Source organism: Oryzias latipes, chromosome 21 (genome assembly GCF_002234675.1).
Source record: "Oryzias latipes chromosome 21, ASM223467v1".
Lineage (NCBI taxonomy): Eukaryota > Metazoa > Chordata > Actinopteri > Beloniformes > Adrianichthyidae > Oryzias > Oryzias latipes.
Genome location: NC_019879.2, coordinates 26523075 through 26536944, shown reverse-complemented (window position 1 = coordinate 26536944; position 13870 = coordinate 26523075). Strand labels below are relative to the sequence as shown.

Sequence of the window (13870 nt, the reverse complement as noted above, 5' to 3'; positions counted from 1 at the left end):
CATACAATGTCATTAATAAAAGAAGGACCACTTACTATTCTATCGACTAGCTTTACAGGTTGTATGGTTTATTGTTGGCATAAGAATATATTTTTTTGGTGATTTTTGTTTTTGTCATATTTTCCATCTGTGGTCTACTTTAGTTTCCCGTCAGGTTTCATCCTAAACGCGTTTCTGTCTTGTGTTCTTGTAAGACGCGCCGGGCTGTCAGAAATGTCAAAAAAAGTGACAGGATTTCCTGAACAAGCAAGAAGAACCGATGCTTTAGGGAAAAACACGGCGTGAAGAGAGATGGTGTCAGAAGTATAAGACAGCAAAATTAGTTTAAAAAAAAAGGCTCTAAAAGTAGAACTCATTTTGCTGTTCATATTTATATTTAATAGTAAATGTATTTGTTTCCATCTCTGAATTTGAAATTGGTTATTTATGTCTAATTTGATCCTCTTAAACTACCATTTTAGTAGCCAGAAATGACTTGCTGACCATGTCTGCCGTCTTGTTCATTTCTCAACTCTGGTTTTTTCCATCTGCTCTGGTGTCCCAAGCAGCTTTGCTGAATGTGTTTCGTCAATTTCAAAGATGCTTTGAAGCACAATTTGGAGTAGGTGAGAATGAGTCAGCCTCACTGATCTCCATCCAAACCCATGACGTCACTTTTTTTTTGGGTGGTAAACAGCATCAACTGTCAGGCCATCTGCAGCAGGACTCTGAAGTGTACTGAAGCTTCCTGTAGTCACCTTGGGCTTTCAGAGCTTAATCTGGCTCGTCACTTTGACCTTTGACAGCTTGAAGAGTTGCCGCAATCATTTTAGTCTTCCACCGCGTTAAGAAATCTGATTCTGCAAGAAAGAATAAGAGATATTAAGGCGGTAATTACTGTAAACAGGTCTCCTGGAGCGGGAATAAAAGCTATCATTTTGCACATTGAGGTGGAAGTAAGTCATGAATAATTGAAGGAGATTTTCACCTTCTGTCTTCTTCTGTCATTTATCATTAACTTCAGTCAAAGGCTCTTGTTTGTTCTGCAATGATGTGTTTTCCTGGATAATGTTGTGCTCATTTACCATAAATAATTTTATTTTGGCACTTAAAAAAATGACTAGTATATCAGTAACAAAGTTTCTACTCTTTTATTTTAGAGGCTAGAGCTAATCTACTGCCTGAAAATCGAATGACCATTTTCTTCCTCGTAAATGGTGTAATTGTGCTGTTTTGAAAGGTTTATTTAACTTAAAGCAGGCTCCCCCGGGAGCAGAAGAAATGTTTTGTGTGACTTTCATAAATGAAGAGGCCACACGATGAGCAAAGCTTGTCTGAAAGTAAAGCGCGATAGCAGAAACTTGAGCTTTTCATTAATGAGTCCTTAACTGTAAATTGCTCGGCCATCGTTATCTTTAATTTATCTCAATTGACATCTGCGGATGTGTTGGCTGCTTGTGTGGAAACTGCTGCAGCAGTGAGAAAGAATGCAGAGCCTGTGGAAAAACAAATAACCCTGAATCAGGAGCTGCTTTCAATAAGAATTGTCTGCAGGACGGCAAAACGGCTGTCAGGACGGGCGGGTATAATGCGACTCTCTGCAACAGCATGCAGCAAAGAAAAGGTCAACTCAGGTTCTGATTCTCACATACAGAAGGACTTACAGACAGTGGCTGCTTTACAATGCACAACATTACAATTAAAGAGCTGCTGTCACCATAGGCTGTGTTTATTTTTGTTCCGAATGTGGGAGGCGAAACCAAATTCCCAGAGGAGAAAGTAACTGTGCTTGCTCTTAAAGTCAAAGTGAGGCATTCACCTTATGTAGATTAGCTGTGGTGTAAGATAATGTCCTTAGAGACCAGTGTGTGTGTGGTCGTAGTACCAGCCATCCACGTCTGATTTGTCGAATACACATAGCATAACACGTAATGTAGGTTTTGGACAACTGAGAGCAGAGGTCAAGCAGTTGTCTGTTGATTTGAAGATGACAGGTTTGGTTCCCACTTTGCTTGCCTGTCTTGGGGCGTCTTTGGGCAAGACGCTGAACCCCGCATTGCTCCTTGTGGTCTGGTTAGTGCCTTGTATGGAAGCTCTGCCACAGTCAAGCACTTTGTTGAAATTACCCTCATAGCTAGATATGGGCTGTCTTTGGGCAAAAATTTTGGCTGGTGGCCCACACAAAATAGCAAGGTTGTAGACGGCTCTGTGACCATGTAGAGTGAAAATGTTCATACACATTTTTTTTCTGCGGGCATGCTGCTAGGGACAGGTCATACCAAACACCTATACAACACTCAAGGGTAAAGTAAAGGCAAAGTAGGCAAGACGCAGCTGTGTCGTACAGATGTTCTACCCATTCCTTTTGACTGTGCGAGGTGCCCTTCACTGCTGTTCACATTAGTACATGCTACTTGTGTGCACCGTGCAGGTTCATCAATGTTTTGCCTGCATACATCCTATAGGGTAGTTCAGACTAATAGTTTACTACAATTAGTTTGACTAGTAATACAGTAGGCATAAGACTGCACAACCGGTACATCAGAAGTGTGTTTCACAACACACTTAACACACGCACGGCAATATAACTTTCTTTTTTTAATGACGATTCAAGGGAACTGCAAGACACACACCTGCACTTCCATTCTCTCTACCCTCCTTGGGTCCAGACGACCCAAAGACTTGCAGCAATGATACGCATCAACACCCATACAGGTACACACAGCTGTTCCTTAATTGAAGGTAGAAAGGTTCTGCATAAGTATACATCATTTAGGATTCAGAGTCAGGTATAGTAGCCCTGGTTTGAAGTAAACTGAAGCAGATTTTCTGACATTAATACCAACTTCTGGACATTCTTTTGTCTGATCACTTGTCCTTCCATTACATTTAGCAGTTCCAAATCTTTGCAAAGAAAAAGTAATTCACAGAACAGCTGGGACATTCTGTTCACCAAAGTTAAAAAAAGAGAGTTTTTTCTTTATTTGGTATTTACAGACTTCACATGCTAGAAATGTCAAGTGGAGTGGTGGTTTTTTGGGGTTTTGATGGTTTTGTCCCGTTTGATTTTGGCTCTGTGATGCATAAGTAACTGTCACACACATGGATTCATTTGAAGGAAGCGGTAGACAGACAGCGTTTTCTTTCATCTCATCAAGTCACTAGTCTGCCAAAGGACACACCAGTGGGCCTGTACACCCACTCTACAGGCCTTTTTCTTTAATTGATGTGCCAGATGTTTGTGGTGTGAAGCCATTCTGTTTGTGAATGCAGTGTGAGTTTAGGCTCTAGGCGTCTAATTAGTCTAGTGAGGATTTTGAAGTTTTTTTTTTTTTTATCTTCTTGGATTTCAGATGAAAAATTCACACATACAGAACCCCTTCAATGATAGGAACCGTATGTGCGATATTGTGCATTTTAGTGTCACAATGCCCTTCATCTGTGTGTGAACGGTCTCTAAACCTCCTGTGGTTTCTGGGTCTGACATGGCTGTGGGTCATTTGGGTTGTGGCGTATCAAACTTGGATGTCTGCCATGTTTCCTTAGCCGTTATTACAGTACGATGGAGCACACGCTTTTTGGAGGGAATGCTGCGGCTCTTGCCACAGGAGGGTTTCTTGGTTCTTAAGTGGATTTTGCAGATCCAGTAACATTATTATTAATACATTTGACTAATCTAAACAGTATGATTATATGAGCAATGAGAGGCTTATATTTTCAGCAGCATTAATATTTTCTTACCATCAGATATTTTTAATGGAGCAGTCTGCTAACATTGTGGAGCCGGTTTAGCTCGTGCTGGTTTGCGGTGCCTTCCGTCCGTGAAACCAGGGTTCGACTCCGGGCTGCTCCCTGTTCCCTTCTCTACCTCTGTGCCGGTCCCAAGCCCAGTTTGAGAAGGTTGCGTCAGGAAGGGCATCCGGCGTAAAACATTGCCAAGTTTACCATGCGACTTGTTCGCTGTGGCGACCCCTGATGGGAAAAGCCGAATGAGAAAGAAGTCTGCTAACATTGTGCTATCATGGTGTACAAATAGAAAACCCCAAAATTCCAAGGTTGGTAGATTGGAGACTTATAATTCAGTCTAATATTCTTGTGGACATTTTTCAAAGCTGCTTTATCTCCCTTTTGGGACCATCTGGTTGCTGGAGTCTATCCCAACCACTGTTGGGCGAAGGCAGGGTACAACCTAGACAGGTCATTAGTCCATTGCAAGGCCACAACCACACACACTCACAACTCTGGACAATTTATATTTATCAATCATCTATGGAACATGTTTATGGACTGTGAGGAAAAAGTTGGAAATGCATGCATGCTTGCGGAAAACATGGAAACTTCACATACAAAGGTCCCTGCTGATAATAAAATCGGAACCTTCTCGTTTTGAAGTGAGAGCGCTAACCAATAACCACACTAAATTAACTGATGTTGTCAAGGGTAACGGTTGTTGAGTACAGTACAGACCAAAAGTTTGGGCACACTTTCTCAATGAGAAAGCTTATCACAAGGCCCCACAGATGTGTGACAGTGAGGCCCAATATCTGTCCTGTAGGTCCTCCAATGGATCGGGATGCCATTTGAAGTTTGTGCTCAGTCTCAGATAAAACCATCTTTTTATTTTGTTTTGGCACTTTGCTTGTGTATGTTGTAATGCATCAGTCCACTGAATGTAACCATGTCGCACCAGAACAGCCCAACACCACAGATCTATTCACACTTGGGTTGAAGCGACTGGTAATCGTCACTGTCAATATTGAAAAATGTTTTTTTCTCTATTAGTTTAGCACCAACAACTAAAGTCATCATTGTCAAAATAACTGTGACCAATGGATTAATTAAAAAAAATAACTGAAAGGTAAAAGAACAAATAAGATCATTACATGCAGTTTTTATTCACAATCATTGCAATGCAATTTCACGGCAGAAATGTTGTGGGATGTGCGTCCAGATGAGCGTGTCCAGCCATTTGATGGCTTCACTTATGTCAGCGCCATGAATCCTAGAGCTCTGTTTGTGACCATTCCCTCATATTTTCTCCTTTCAACTTAGATGGAAAAGAAAGTCTGAGACAATTGATTTAATGTATTTAGAAGCGTGCCACTCTTTTAGTCCATACCAACCATGCCTTTTTCACCTTTGCAGCTTCTTTCTTCCTGTGTCCACAACCGTGCCATGGCATTACTAATGTGAAGAGACAACAGGGCAGCACCTGCCACCTTTTCCGTCCACCCTTTAGAAGGAGACATTTGGTACAAAAAGCTGCTTGCTGCCACTCCCTTTTAGCAGGGTTGTGGGGCTTCAGCGTGGTTGACATGCTGCACAAGGCGGGGTCAGCAGGATGGCGGCAAGTGGTTTCCTACACCCTGCTGCAGCGAACCTCAAAGTTACATTGAGTCTAAAGCATTTTTTTCCCCCATGTTCTCCTCCAAGTGTGTCTTCTAAGGTGAATTGCTAAAAATGCAGTATATTCTGGGATTATTATTGAAGTTGATTTTATTTAAAAAATAATAAAAAAAACGGGAAAGCGCTTCTTGTGATTTGTTTATTAGATTGCAGGTAAAAAGAATTGTTTAAAAATGGATGATTCAAAATGTTTTAAATACAAGAATTTGTAGACACACTCAGATGAAAATTGTGTTTTTGGTGTTTATATCATGTTCTTGGGGCCTTTTTCTGATGATGAGGAACGTATACAAAGAAAATTAAGCAAAAAATTTCCTTTTTGAAAAATTTTTTATTCAAATTGTTGTGAATCGGGAGCAAACAGAAATATGCAGTTTAAAAAAAAAAAGAAATTACCATGGATTGCCCACAAGCTCTCTGATGTATCCACTTGCAGACAAACAGATCCATGAACGCCTTCATTTTCTTCGCCGGAGCAGGAATCTGGATCAAAACTGTCCAGCTGGATGGCTCCAATAATGCTCGCCATTTTTGTAACACCGATATTGTTAGGCTAGGGTTGTCGGGGCCTGTTAGCTAGTGTAAATGGGGAGCCCCTAGCAACGGAGAAGGGAAGAGGGCATGGGATTGCTCCATGCCCACAAGTCTGAGGCAAATTTCTAAATTCGCTTTGCAGAAATATGTTCTAGAAAATTACACTTTTTCTTGTTGTTGTTGTTGTTGTTGTTTTTTTGGCTATACTGAATAATCAGAATTAAAAGATCACTGGGGACTATTTGAAAATAGTTCAAAAGATTATAAGAATGTCTCTTTGACAGTAAAAACGTTAATAAAATGTATTTAATGACTGAATTCAGTAAAACATTAGTTTTAAAAACTTGATAGAAAGTGCAAAGGTCAATGCAGTGACAGTTTCAGATCAAAATAAATCTTACTCTTACAGACAGAATACCATAAAATCAATGCTCCCTGTAGCTTTTTTTTGTGTTGTGTTATAAGCATCCTAACACTAATCTACATGTGTTTTCCTCCAGGTGCAGTATCTGGAGTTGACTGAAGATATCTGGTAAAAAACAACAACCGCTGGTTCCAACTTAAAACACGTTCCAAAAGGTGAGTCGTCTTGGTCATTTCAGTTTGTGACTTGGCAATGCTTTAACTCTTCAACACCGGAGATGTCGCCGCTGAAACCTAAACAACACACGCTCTTTGACATATTGTAACTCTTGAACCTGATTGAAGCTGATTCTGACGCGGAGAAAAGGTTTGCATAATAGAGCAAAGCCGATTTTTCTCCTCTGTAGCATCGGCTGATCCTCGTGGTTTGCACGAGCTCTTCACTGCTAAAAGGTTTTGCTTATCAGCGCAAAGCTGCCCTTCACTTCAAAATCCGTTGGCATTACATCAGTTGCGTCTTCGGTTGAAGATTTACGGTAGTTTCAAGAAGGTCAACCCTGGATCTAAAGCTCCGGTGGTGAAGGGTTAAGTCATAAATTTATATATTTTTAATCACAGATTGATGGATTTGTGTTAAAACTTTTAGAAAAGTTATTTGGATCAACAATTATTTGGATCCAAAAGCATTTTGTATGGATACCCTGGACTGGTGAGTCAGCAAAAACTGGTCACTTTGAACACAAATTCTAAGTCTGCTGTATGAAGGAGTACACCAGCTTGGAAACAGTCCAGTCAGAGGCTAACAGTCAGTCAGAAAGCAGCTTCATGTTCAGCAGGAGGCAGATTTCATAAGCAACGCTGCAGCTTGTGTGATGCTAGCAGCGGGTTCTGCTTTGTGACGCCGCACTTCTCCATCTGCAGTTTCTTGCTCCCCTTTTTCATCCCTTGTTTTTTAAGGGCACAGCTCATGCTGCGTGTTTCCATCAGAGCGACAATTTTTAGACGGCGAGAATTACCAGGGGATCCTGAACCGCTCCTTGATATCTGTGTGTCTCTGTTCTCCCAAAGGCTTTGTTTTTAACAGACTGTCAGAAGCTTGACGTCTTTTCTGGAGATAATTAATAACAGGGTGGGGTGGGGGGGGGGGGTATGGCTTTACGGATCGAACACGGACGCTGTTGCTTGGCGTCAGTTTCCTGGACAAGGAGCTCGGAAAGAAAAAACCTTTTATCTTTGTAAAATGTTGCACAATTTGGGTAACTTGGGATAAGAACAAAGCAAATGAATGTTTGAGCTGATGAATGTTTAATGTCACAGATGTAAAAATCCCGTCACTTCATTGAAGCCAAAGCTGCATGACGCTGCAGATGATGGGCTCCTCAAACCTGAATAATTCTTTTTAAAAAATGTTAATTCTTCTCCTTTCCTAAAAGCCACATTTCCTTAACCACAATATATACCTTCATGTTTCAACCCCAAACACACACATTTCACTGCAGAGCAAAGCATCGTTTCTACAGCCTGTTTTTGTTTAAAGGATAACCTGTACTATCTGTCCTGTACCAATTTCTAATTTAGGTTAAAGGCAATCATTGCTCCCAGGTATGGATCTGTACAGTAAAAATAAATACGAAACAAAGAGATTTCAATGTTTAAAGGGACAGAGACATTTTATCATTAACACTGAAAGTTTTTAATATTTGATATTAAACATGCTGGAATATTTGTAATGATATAAAACAGCGTTAGACATATTTTTCCCTTACTAACCAGCGCCTGGCTCAGAAAATGCCTTTTTTAGTTTTGCATGAGAAGTTAGAGAATGGACGTTTTCCAACTTTTTTGGATTTGAGATTCTTTAGATTCACACCGTTTTTGGTTTCATTACTATTATCTGGTCTTCTGGATGGATAGTTGGCGCTGCTCTGCGCCAACTATTTGTAGACACACAAATTCAATGTCACCAAAGTCCAATTTTTCAAGTGTAGAGTTTCCCATTCCACAGCGGACAAAAAGTTGCTTGTTTGATTGAATTAAAGTTCAGGTGAACCTTTAGAAAAGCCAAACAGAGCTGGTCGGAAAAATGTATAAAAAAGAAAATTAACTGAATCCAAACGGTCTTACTAGATGCAAGATTGTTTCAAGAAATTCATAAATGAATCGTTCCTAAAAGGATTTTTTGTTTTTTATGGAAAATAAAGTTTGTTTTAATGTTAGAAAAATATTTTATTAAAGGAAGTTTCTATCTTTAAACATCAGTCACATGTAAATGTTTTTTTCAAAACCATACAAATATGTTTCGAAATAGAAATATGGAAAGGATAATGACCGATCAGAAATTAACGCACGCAATTTCTGATAATGCAGTTTGAAGGTCATTAACCCGCTTATACAATAGTCACTTACGATAGAAATAAATATTCCATCTGTTTTTAGTACTTTGTTCTTGCTATTTTTTTGGTTTAGGTCGCTTTTTTCACAAAAAGTGGACCATTTGATACGTGGTAAGGTTCGTTGTCACGGTAACATGACGACACGCTGAGTCGGCACCGACCTCGACTGCAGCGGCAAAGGAAAGCGATGTATATGCTGGTTGTCACAAAGGGTTAAATAAAGCATCTGTTCAGAGAGAAAGTTCACCTCTTACCGCTGGTTTTTGTCCAGATGATGAAACAAAAGATTGTTTTAAAGAATCCAGCGCAGTGATACAGAATATTTAAGCTAGGTGACTGGAACTACTTTTTTTATAAAAATAAAAAACAAATATAATCGACAAAAAGGAAAATCCTATAAAGTCATAAAGGTGTCAATCTAAAGTGAATCAGATCATGGATTTGGTTGGGACTCACATCCCTACATACAAACGGAAGAGGAAATGAACTTCAGACTAAACCGGCCAGTGTGGAAGTGTTCTTCACACTTTACAGGCTGTTTGATAAACTTCATGGTGTCCTTGGTGATGTCCAGATGGTAGAACTGTTTGGGATCATGTAACGTGTTTATGCAGTTAATGTAAGCCAACTGATTCAGACGTAGAATCTACGTCAGAATCATGTTAACTGCGTAAACGTTGGAAGAGTTATGGTAGTTTGAAGAGCGTGTTTTTTCCTGTCGCCGTCCAGCGACGGGTATCAGAGCCTGGTAGACGTAGCCTGGTTCAGAGCGCCTCAGCCAGTGTTGTAAATCCTTAAGAAAAGACAGTTTTGTCTCCTCCAAATGTACAGAAAACATGTCTGAATACATCAAGAGATGATGGCTGTCATGATGTCACATTGTTCAGTAACGCGTTTCAGCAAATGGTTTGAAAATGAGATGTAATCCCTCCTCTGTACTGTGGAAGCTCCTGCCTCAGATGATTTAATCTTCCTGCCAAGAGGAACAAGGCAAGCCGTGTTTCATCCGTGTCCCCAGCTCAGAGATTTTGAGTGTCAGGGGAGAACACTGGTGAAATGCGACTGCTTGTAGGCTAACCTTTGGTCCAGCAGCTGAGATCCACTGTTGTTGTCATGCTGCTACATGAGGTCTGGTAATAAGCAAAACTGCAAAAGCTTTGTGGCTTTTGAGTCAGAAATATTATCGTGTCTAAATCCTCATTACCGTCTTTATTTTCCTCCTTATACATGTATTTATATATTTAATGACTGTAAGCTTTGTGCTCCATGTGGTTTCAAACCAAGCTTAATACTAATTATCCATAGTTTTACACCATCACAGTGGAAACGGAAAGCCCACCTAAAATGCTAACACGTGTTCCAATCCTCAGCATCGTTTTTACCCAAATTGAGCACTTTGCAAAAGGGCAGTATTAATGTGATTAGTAGCTTTTTATAATTGGTGGAAAAGACAACAAACTTTTAATTTCTTTTTCGCCTTGAAGCCGATTCATGGCATATAATCTTAAATTCCTCTTCCTTAAAATATTGCACCAAGGGGCTTCATCAGTCTGCTGGCCAATCACATTTTGTAGTATCAACCTTTCTTTTCAATGAAAACCTAATATAATTGATTTTTGAATGAGAAATGGACTTAAAGTTGAAATAACACCCCAGAGCATCCTCTCCACCCTGTTCTGGACAAACAGCGGAGCTCCTTCTCTAAGAGGCTCAGACAGCTCCGCTCCAAAACTGCCCGGTACCAGAAATCCTTCCTACCCAATACAATAACCCTGTACAACATCTCACTGTGCACAAGATAACCCCCTGCACATTTTTTTTTTCTTCTTCTCCATTTTGCTCATTTCTTTTGCACATCTCTTTACCTGCGCTGTTTTGTAAATAGCTTTTTGCAATTTTTTTTTGAAATTCCTTCAAGTTTTCAAAGTGTAGTTTTGACAAACTGTTTTCAAACTTAATTTTTTTTTCACATTTTGTCAATTTCCAAAATTTTAATTTAGTTTTTTAAATTTTCCAATCTGTTTTTTCTTGAAGCTGATCCATATAAATGGGTGCTCCTTTATTTTGCGTTTTTGAGTCTCTGTTTAGGGGTTGCTCCAGCAGCATAGGTTTTCCTGTCATCTGTCAGAGTCATTCCAAACATGGCATCACTCTGATCAACATGTATTTATTTATATGTGAGGAAGAATCCATCTGGAGAGTACCTGCGTTCTCTCACACTGTTGATCTCACGTTGTTTCCACTCTCGCTCACTGTCACCACCGAATCCTCCAAACGGACTCTTGTTTTGCTGTCTGTCCACCGCCTGTGACTGGACAGCAGATGGAAAGGCCCGCTCTCAAATCCCACTCTTGTTATGGAACCTGTGAGTGGGAAGAGTGAGCAGATGCAAAAACAGTGTGGTCATCTCGGCAGATCTTCAAGAGCGGCTGTTGTCACTGATAGGGAACTTTGCAGATGAAGCCTGCTTAGTGTTTCAGTGACATGTGTTTGACACTGGAACGCTGACGAGGGGCCTTTGTACAGTAATAGAGCTGCTTGTTAGTGCAGCGGGAGCTTTTCTTTGTCTGAGCATCAGCTCTGTGTACTTCTTGGATAAATAATGGCTGCTATATTGATGTTTAAAGCTGAGAAATTGTGTACACAGTCAGTGTGAGGATAATTTTACACATGCAATGTTTTGATTCTGTGACAGCGGGCTCCAATAGACTCCGACTGATAGAAATATTTGAAGCCTTTGCAGTTTTCTTTGTTTTTTACAAGCAAATTTGTGTGAGAAGGAAGCCTCTTGATTTTGATTTACACCTTTAGATGCATTTTATTATTTTGCTAAGCTAGCATGTATTTTTATAAACATGTTTTACTGTCTTCATGATTAAAAATATGGAAACGTACAAAACCCAAACTGTTACCATACAAAAAAAAAAAAATATTCAGTGGTCCTTCGCTGGATCACCTTTTGTGGTTTGGCAGACTTTTTTGGTGCAACTTTGTTTTCTGTCTTTCTTGTTTTTGTTTTTTTTTGTTTTTTTTTACAGCCCATTGTGTTCTGCATCCTGATTGGCTGTAAACCATTGTCAACCCATCTCCTCAGTGCCATGGCGCCTGTACAAAATGGGTTCAGTTTGACAAATTTGCACAAATCCTCCATAGCAATCCGATTTTTTTCTTTGAAAGTTTGAAGTTAGTTTAATCGAAAGAGAATAGTGTTTAATTGTTGATGCCTGTCCAAGAAAAGTGTCACACGTGTGTAGAACATCTATTACCATAGTCAAAAATAAAGTTTGCTTTGCAGATGAACGAGGGAAGACTTTATCTAACAAAAATTAGCGACAAAAATTTGGGATTAGCACATTTGATGGAGTTATCTTTGGAAAACTCTCAGTATATTTCAAATTACTAATCTTGTTTGTGTGAATACTATTTTTGTACTGTGTGATATTTTTGTGAATATTGAGTTTTAAAGATGTACAAAACTTTAACTGAACTCCAGGTAAACAAGGCTGCAGTCCACATTGGCACATATCTTTGCCCTACTCCTTGCTTTCTTCCTGGATTAGGTGTTTCTGGCTAATTCCAGTCTACAAGGGTGGTTAGAAATGAAAAAGTGGTGGGTTTGAAGCCTGGAGTGGTTCACATTTGCTTTAGAGGGTCACCATAGGTTGCATTTTCCCCAGACAGGAATGGCCTTTGGTCCGACAGATGCCTGAATGATGAAACATACACTTCCACCTCCAAAAATCTGTCATCACCTTGTTTTTCTTTGACGTTCAGCTGGATATGATGCTTTTTGCGTCATTCCATAAAGTGTTCTGTGATTTTCTGCCCTAGAAATTTCCCAGAGGTGGCTGTGAAAAACCAGTGTGCATCGATGCTCACAAGATCGGCAAATATAGACCACAATGCATTGCGTCTGAAATTTTTTTGCCAAAAAAATGTATTTAAATGTTTTTTAATGTTAAATATCATTGATTTTTATCTCCAGAAGACATAAATAATCATAAAATAATCGTCGCAAAACGATCATAACAATTAGATTTTAACGTTGTGAAATCGATGACGCCATAATCGCCGTTTAAAAAACAAAAAAGTAGTGAGCATGGTGTCTGAAGTGCTTTTAAAATTCAGGGCACTACAAAGTGCCGCACCATATAATTTTTTAGTAGTTAGAGGTTAGGATGGGAATTCGGACACAACCTGAGACTGCGACTGGAAAGTGCTTTGGGCCTTAAAGCCCCACTGCAATCTTTTGATCTATTGTAAAACTGTTTCTAGTGGCCTTTTAATTATGCAGTTCTTAGGCAAAATCAAAATACCTGTGTCATTTTCTAGTACATGGTTTCTGCAGAGCGGCAGTAGTTCATTAGAAATTTGCCTCTGAGTAATAGGTGTGACTGTTGGTGTGGAGTAAGCCTGCCTCCACTTCCCGTGATTTGTTTGTTTACGCCCTCTCCCGATAGCTTACAGCCCTTCACATCCCCAACCTGACATTAGTGGCGCAACAAAAATAGCGAGCCATATTGGAGGTATCCAGTCGTACAATTTTGAGCCAGATACCAGCCCTGGTAAGGAAAATGTAAATGGAACTACTGGTAGTCCTCTACAAGCTTTTCCCAAAGCATTTTTTCCATCTGCTCCTGATTCACAGTGATTTAAATAAAGACATACTCAGAAATGCAATTTTAAGATCCTTTATAGCTAGGTAGAAATGTTCTGTAGGTGGGGTCTACCTGTAAAAAACTAGCTTCTGTTTTTGTTTTTAGAAGCCTCACATTTTCTAAATGTCTGCATTAAATCTTATATGTTTCTATCTGCAGCTTCTACAGGCATTTGTATTGATAAGAGTTTTCGTCTAATCAATGGAATCGTCTATCGTTGATCAGACAATTACTGCGAACAATCTCTGTGGTAAAACATTACAGGTTGTCTTCTGGAAAGCAGCCAATCATGTCAATCGTCTGTCATGGTTTGTGCTCTGTCTGGGATTCTCCTCACATCTTGATCAAAAGATATTCCTCACTTACCGCACACAGAGCACTGCAGATATATGATTACAAAACAAAACAAACAGGCTCTCCAAACGCAGCAGATAACAGCAGACTGCTGCTGTATAACAGAAGCGGAGGATCCTGTTACTGTCATGCAGATTAAACAGACTGGGAGGCTGTCTGCCTCTGTGCGGACGCGAGAACTGA

General features: G+C 39.8%; 1 protein-coding gene across 1 annotated transcript in view; it reads left to right on the top strand.

Moving 5' to 3' along the window:
- adarb1 (adenosine deaminase, RNA specific B1) overlaps positions 1–13870 on the top strand; it is a 130336-nt gene that overhangs the window by 41188 nt on the left and 75278 nt on the right. The window contains exon 2 of the mRNA XM_023951137.1: positions 6420–6498. The gene's annotated coding sequence lies outside the window, so the exon portion shown is untranslated. The remainder of the gene's footprint in view (positions 1–6419; positions 6499–13870) is intronic.